The sequence below is a fragment of the Protopterus annectens genome, chromosome 5.part0 (genome assembly GCF_019279795.1).
Source record: "Protopterus annectens isolate FY-2018-M chromosome 5.part0, PAN1.0, whole genome shotgun sequence".
Taxonomy (NCBI): domain Eukaryota; kingdom Metazoa; phylum Chordata; order Ceratodontiformes; family Protopteridae; genus Protopterus; species Protopterus annectens.
Genome location: NC_056735.1, coordinates 1,389,302,480 through 1,389,310,671, shown reverse-complemented (window position 1 = coordinate 1,389,310,671; position 8,192 = coordinate 1,389,302,480).

Genomic DNA, 8,192 nt, shown 5'->3' with positions numbered 1-8,192 from the left:
TGGTGGGTGGGCAATGTCTATGTAATTCAGGCAGTCCTTTCTTGACAATTTTCTACATAATATTTATTATTTCCAGGTTGAAGTATTAATACATTTTAATGTGCACTAACATTGGCAGTATGTGTCTGAAGCAGTCCAAGGGATGTTATATTGCTTTGTTTGCAGAAAAAGCAGTTTGCAGATGCTAATTTACTGTTTTTACTTTACTACAGTGATGTATGCAAACTTTTTGATAAAAACTTGTCCCTGTCTTTATACTGAAGAGCACATTCATAATCTGAGGTTATGAGTTGAATTAGTGGAAAAGCATGAAAACACCAAATGGCTGCAGTATTCATGAAAACACCAAATGGCTGCAGTATTTATGAAAACACCAAATGGCTGCAGTATTCTGATAAGTAGATAAAATCCTTATGTGCTTCACTTTGCTCATATGCTGTTTGTGAAGCTACTATCTGATCATCTAGATGTACTGTAGTAATTAATATATGCCATTGGGAGATGCTGTAGATCGGGGGAGGGGGCACATGGTTATGCACTACAGTTCCACTAGTAGTAGAATCAAAGCCTGCTGTTTGGAGTAGCCTTCTTAACCAGAAGAGGTTACATCTTATGCATGGAAATTGTTGCCTTCCTGCCTTACTGTTCATACTCCCAAGTACCTGCTGTAAATTACCAAACTCTTCTTTGTTAAACAAAGCCTATTGTGTTTGGATACTTTCAGTCCTGCCTGCTCAGTCAACAAGATTTGTAGCAAGACATGTTAGTTTTACCCAATAGTCTCTGAACAGACTGGTATTTTGTATTGGAGTAAGAGTTTCACTGGTGGTTACTCAAGACACAAAAACTGCTGTTTTTTCTCAAGCATAGCTATTGCTTTGTAGTTTGACTCAGATGTCATTGCTTGTTACCTGATGTAATGAGGTTAGGATGTTAACTTGACCTGCTGTATTATTTGTGTAGTCTTGAGAGCCCAGCATGTAGCAGAAACAGCAATACTGTGTTAACAGATTTTATACTGTTATGCATTTTTCCAAGATACAGCAACCTCAGAATGAGAATGAGAATAGTAAAGGGGATAAGCATACGTCTCAACCTCTTAGAGCAAGAAATCTGCACAAAGCTATAAATAATGGGGCGACATTGGCTATAAATAAGCTCTACAACAAAAGGAAACAATTGCTGTCCAGAACCAAGAAGGAACAGGTGCCAAATTGGAAGCAATTTCTCCTTGGCCTAAACAGGCACGTAAGGGTATTAGTGAAGTCCTCCAAAGCTAACTCCAAGTCCAAATTGGCCACATCTACTAAAGACAATCATAAGGCCTTCTACATATTCATCCACAGCCTAAGGGGAAATACTCAAATCTGCTCAGAAATTATATGATCAAGGACACCATGTACATAAATGCTGTGGATATAGCCAATCTGCTGGCAGACAGGTTCAGTGAAAATTTCAGCCATCTGTCCCCCCCATCAATAATCCCGGATACCCACAGCACCTGCTCCCCATCCCTTTTCTCTAGGGAACAAGCCATTACCACCCTATCTAAAGCTAAAAACAGAGCTTCCATGGGACCTGATAACATCCCAGGCTGCATCCTGCATCAACTCAGGAAGGAACTCACAGCACCATTAGGCACACTATTCAATCGAGGCCTGTGTACCAGTTTCGTCCCAGCCGGAAGGAGGTTGTCCACTGTCATCCCTCTGCACAAAGGTGGAGCATCCACCAATCCAGGCAATTATAGACCCATCAGCCTAACTAGCCTGATTTGCAAGGCCATGGAACGCATTATCATTGACCAAATTAACAAGGACATCGGCAACATCTAAATGCTTGATCCCACACAGTCTGGTTTTGTCAAGGGGAGAAAATGCCTGTTAAATTTGATAGACTTCTTTGAGTCAGTCACCAAAGCCATGGATGAGGGAAAACACTGCACGCCACCTACCTTGACTTGGCCAAGGCCTTCGACACTATTCCCCAGGCATAGTAGATAAACTATCCCATCTTGGCGTAAAACCATATGTGACCAGGTGGGTAGCTAACTGGCTTACTGATAGAACACACTCAGTCAAAATAGGGGAAGCTACTTTAGGTAGTAGACCCATAATGAGTGGCAAACCCCAGGGATTGGTCTTGGGGCCCCTGCTGTTTAGGATATATTTTTCTAAGGTGTAAGCCAAAACCAGAGGTCTATGGCTGACCAGGTTTGCAAATGTCTGCAGCCTGGGTGCTGTCATCAACTCCCCTAGTGATGTAGACATACTACAAGTGGGTCTCACCCAGACAAATGAGTGGTGCCAGAAACACGGTCTCAAACTAACTGCCAAAAAATGCATCATCCTCCTCTTTGGGAAGGGTGATGTCTCCACAAATTATCACATTAATAAAAATGTCCTAAGCATGCAAACAGTTGTGAGGGACCTGGGCACCCAAGCTGACAGCAATCTAACTTTTGACCACCATGTTGCCTTCATTGTACAGAGAGCTTTCTACATGGCTCACCTCTAAGTCATAACTTCCCTGTATACTTCCATTATCAGGCCTATCATCGAGTATAATGCTCCTTTTGGCATGTACCTCATGAAGCACATGCAGCAGCTGGAGAGACCACAGAAGTTCCTGATCAGGAGAATCCAGGGCTTCTAAAATCTATCCTACATGGATAGTTTAAAAGCCCTGTCCCTCTACTCCATCTCATACAGACTCCTCAGAGGTGATCTATGTCTAGCATAGAGAGTAATCTCTGATCCCACCTTGATGAAATTGCTGCATATCCGCAAGCCAAACTCCACAAATGTGACCTGCATGCAAAACCTCAACTTGGTCTACGACATTAATAGGACTTGTTGGCAGGACAGATTTGTCTCCCAGAGACTCCCCCATCTGTGGAATAGACTCCCTCTCCACATCAAGCAGAGTGCTTCATTATCCCTCTTTAAGAGGAACCTGGATGACTGGATGGGAAAGAGAAAATACACCCCTGGGATTACACCTGTGTCCCTGCTGGACAGGGCATCAGGTGCTGACTTGTGAGAACATGCGCTAATTTATATTTATTGGCTAGGCATATAAGGGCCTTTGGGCCAGTAGCCTAGTAACTTGCTATGATCCTATGATAATGGCCCAAAAATAGGGACACTTTTTAAATATTGCTCTTATAAACTTAGAAAGTTGACAGAATAACATTTTCAGGAATTTTCTGAAGGGTATACAGTCTAAATCTCAAATGTTTGCCATTATTTTCTGACATCAGTTCCTAACTATTTGCCAGTGATTTGCCAAAAACAGCAATTTTATGAGAAAGCCAAAAATATGAGGCAAAAATCTGGACATTCTGCGAAAATCTGTACAGTTGAGCGGTATGATAAGAGAAGTGAAACCTGCAGTGTTACTTGTGTGGGTTGTCTTGTCCCATTCGTGCTGATAATACTTGAAATACAAACTACTCTCAATGCTTTTTGCTATGCTTTAGCGTAAACACAATGCTGAATTTGCAGCATCGAGTACCACAGTTAAGCACATTAAATGAGAGAAAATTACTTCAGCTGAACAAGAAATACAAAAACTGCTTTTTTCATTTAATAAATACCACACGTTCAGTACTGTGATTACACACTGTGCGTGTTGTGCCTTTCAAGTATTGTTGACATGACTGGAGCAAGGCATCACCTCAAGTAAAACTGCATGAGTGATTAGTCATGGCAGAGGCTCAGCTAGCACATTTGGCTTTACCGCTGAAAGACCAGAAGGATGTGGACTCCAGTCTCAGAGACTGGATTCGTTGTCAAACTGTTGTTACTGTAGTGCAGCATTAAGAGTGTGCTGTCCTTCCGATGAGGCATTAAACTGAGGTCCCATCTGCCTGATTCTCCTGGCTAGAAAGTTTGATTTAAGAATATCTGTTGTCTCTACCAAGTGATTTCACTTCTGACAATCTCCAGTACTGGAATCTGAAAAGGTAAAGGATGTTGATACTAGGACGAAAGAGATTTCAGTACCACTGTATCCTTCTCATGTGGAGTCTTGCCAGGGGTATCATGAGAATCATAGATGTCATGAGACCAAAAATCCTGAGGCATTCCCTCACAATAACTGAAGTCCGAGTGGAAAAACATAGAAAAACATCCAAATAAAGATCTATTTTTTTCTTGTGGAAGAAAAACTGTTTAAACTGAGCTTTCTAGTTGACATCCCTGGAAAACAATCCTGTGCGAAGGAATCAAGAAAGACTTTTGAATGTTCTCTTGGAATCCTGGCTTGTGTAAGAGATCGCTCAACCAAGATAGAGAATCCTGACATTTTGAAAAAGACTCAGCAAAGATAAGCATTTCATCTAAATATGGAAAATGTGGATACCCTGTAGCCCGCAATGAGCTATAATCACAGCTAGACACCTTGTGAACACTCCTAGTGCAGTGGATACTCCAAAGGTTATGGCAGAGAAGTAATACTGTGATCTAGACACACAAAACCTTAGTAAATGCCTGAAGTCTGGTTGAATAAGAATGCAATGATAAGCATCTTTTAAGTCTAGTGTTACCAGGAAACTTGAAAGAGGAAGAAGAGGCACCAGGTTGTGAAGTGACATTATTTTGAATTTAGGTTCTAAAACAAACAAGTTTAGGAAAGAAAGATCCAGAAGTGGTCTCCCAGCATTTTCTTTCTTTAACATCCTTAAATAAAACCCCTTCCAAACCTAGGAACTAGGAACTAGCTCTATCACTCCTTGTGACAGCATGTGATGAAGAACAGGTGGATACAAAACAGTCCAATCCACAGGATGAGGAATGACCCCTGTGGAAAAGAGGAATTTCCTCCCACTGCCATCTGTAACCCTGATGAATGATTTTCAGAACCCAACTGTCTGAAGCAATCTGTTATCAAACAGAAAATGGAGGTTCAGACTTTCTGGAAGAGAAAGAGGGCCAGGGGGTCACAAAATTTCTTGAATAGCTCAGGGTAAAACTGATACCCTTATTTTTTTAAATAAGTTGGATTACCTTTATCTATAAGGCATGGTAAGAAAACTATACAGATGTAAGTATTAAAATAAATCACAGTGATATCAGTAAAGCTGAAATCACTGCAAATTGCTACACATGTAATTAAAATGAACTAAAGATGCATTTGACTATATTAAACTTTATCAATGACCCTACATAATGAGCACTCTATGTCATTTTGCCTGTGTGAACTATCAAGTGAAAAGTAATCAAAAGTCACCTCATGTTTTTTTCTAACTTTATTAACCTAAAGCAAACTACTTCTATTGACATTATCAAAATAGTTTGATGTGAAACTTCTGCAATTATATAACTGGAAAACAAATCATTTGAAAAGGTTAGTGTCTTGTAGTTTAACAACGATTTACACGTACCACAACATGGTAATCAAGTCCGAAAAAAGATGTCATTTGGTTGTCATTAGTATCTTATTGTATCCTTGCAGGTCTTGTATCATTTATTTTCCACTTGATCTTTCTATGGCAGTATTTAAAAGTTTGATTATTATGTCTGTGCTCCAATCAAAATATTTCGTAACTGATACCGAAGAACAGTTTCTGGGTCATTGTCAGACAACAGTGTTTTAATGGTTGACTATTATATTTCCAAATATTCTGAAGCCGTTTGAAGGTTGACTATTTTATTTCCAAAGACACTGAAGTCGTGATGACAGATCCATAACTTATTTGGTTTCTGTATTCTGAATAGTCCATGGATTTTGAAGGTTCACTGTATGACAAAGACTGCTGTTTTGAGATTTTTAAATGTTTAGAAATTCACTTAAGGCCTGGTTATTGTTTGCTGGAAAGGATAATATGTCAAGGTAGTTATGAAATACTGCATCAGAAAAAATGTCACCAAAAAGAAATCTGAGGAAAGATGTTGCATGATCTCCATTAGTCTCTTCTTTTGTTATAACTGCTTCTGTATCAGTTTGCATTCCACTTGATGTTTCTGTGGTTACAATTAAATGTTTGTTATTACTCATGTCTGGCTTTGGCATAAAATCAAAAGATTCCATTATTGCATCAGAAAAACTTATTTGGGGGAAAGTGTAGGAAAACAGTGACTGGATGTCTGAGTTTTTTTCCTTGACCTCTGACTCTGAAGTCATGGTAACAAATTAGTTGCAGATTTGGTTATTGTTTTCTGAAAGATGTATGGAGTTTGAAAATACATTATGTGTCTGTTGGCTATGGTCTTGATCCTTTTTATTTAAGATAAATTTATTACAGTTCTGAGTCTTCTTTTCTGGCATGGATGCTATGTCTTCATAGTTTAGAGGTGTACTATCAGGCAACCCAGCTTCATAAAGAAGTCTAAAGAAATCTATTTCATTTATATTACTCTCTTCCTGAATCACAGTGGGACTTGTATGATTTCCTTTTGTACTTGATATTTCTGTGTCTGCAGTTACATGTCTATCCAGACTTAGCTTGCAATCAAAAAAGTCCACTACAGATTCTAATGAAACTTTCTCTGTGATAATATGAGATATCATTGATTGATTAGTTGACTCGGTTTCCTTAACCAATGAATCTGAAGTCATAGTAACAACTTCATTACACACATCGGTCTCATTTCCTGAATGGTTTGTGGATGTTGGCGATTTATTTCCTGACCAGTGGCTACCACTTAGTCCTTCCTGACTGTAAGTACGCTGCTGTTTTGAAGCGTTCATAATCTGCTTTTCTTCTGTCCGGTGGATGGTAGACACATCATTGCCATAATGAGCATCATTTACGTTAGAATTTAGATTCTGAAGATGACTTTGGGAAAGCCCTGTGTCATAACTAACATTTACATTTGATGCCACTGCTTGATTTACATGATTTACACTTGGGACGGTGACAGCAGCCTGTGATATCTTATTTTTATGTTTATGTTTCTTAGACGCTGACTTCTTTGGTTTTTGAAAGTCATGATTTTGCAGCAGTTGGATAGTGTTGGCAGGTTGTGCTTGCTGAGTTGGAGTTGAATATGCACAGACATTTTTACTTTTGTCAGCTGACTGTCTCTGATCACTGGCAGGAAGTAGAAACATAACTTGCTTTGAATATGCACTGACATTTTTACATGTGTTAACTGACTGACTCAATTCAGTGCAGGGCAGTACATAAGTAACTGGGTTTGAAGCTGCATAGATATTTTTATATGTGTTAGCTGAACTCTGATTAATATGGGGTAGTACATTCGCAACTGGATTGGAATATGTATTTATATTTTTAAATCTGTGAGCTGACTGGCCCTGATCAGCATAGGGCAGTGCATTCATAGCTGGGTTGGAGCATACATTTCTAGATGTGCTCACTTTCTGACATTGATCAATGTAAGACAATGCATGCATATTATGACTTCCAGAAGATTCTGAATGAAGATAAAGAGAATTTGGAAATGAAGCATTCTGGGAGGAGACTGAAGCTTGTAATACAGGAGTATTTACATTTCTAACAAAACTTCCACTTGCTGGTTGGTTAAAAGCAGTATATTCAGAAGACAGCTTCACCCTTTTTGCATGACATGCTGTTGGTTCATAATAGCAGCCAGATGGTGTAACACAAAGACCTGAAATAAAAGTAAAAACCCACAGATCCCTTCTGAATATGTATTATTTTAAATGCATACATCATTGACTATTTCATTTAGATGGCCTTGAATACAAATTAATTATAGTGTGTGCCGGGATACTGTTAGTCACCTGAAACAGAAGTGTTTAACATCACTGGTACCTTCTGCTGCTTGTACTGCTTAGCAAAAAATGACAGTCTCATAAATGAATATGGACAGGAAATGAATGTGTAAGAACCAGAACATATGCAAAAATATATAGTCGTATAAAGAAACATAAAAATTCAAATCAAAATCACTTCATAATAAAGCTATATACGGAATGAGTTGTCCAGCTATCTAGACCACTGTAGGCCACCCCAATCCCAATTTATATGGTAGGATTAAAACCAGAGATATAAAAGGGAAGGTTGTAGATGCTTTAATTTCCATCATGGTTCAAACATTAGAATATGTCATTTTTAAGGAGCTATGTGAGAATGTGAAGATAGGTCATGCCAAAAATCGAAGCTTTGATGACTGAGGTTTGATGTAGAATTAAGAAGGTGGACCAATACTTCAGATGGGCTAGGTAAGACGGGTCCCTATTAATTTGACGAAACTTTAGCTTGT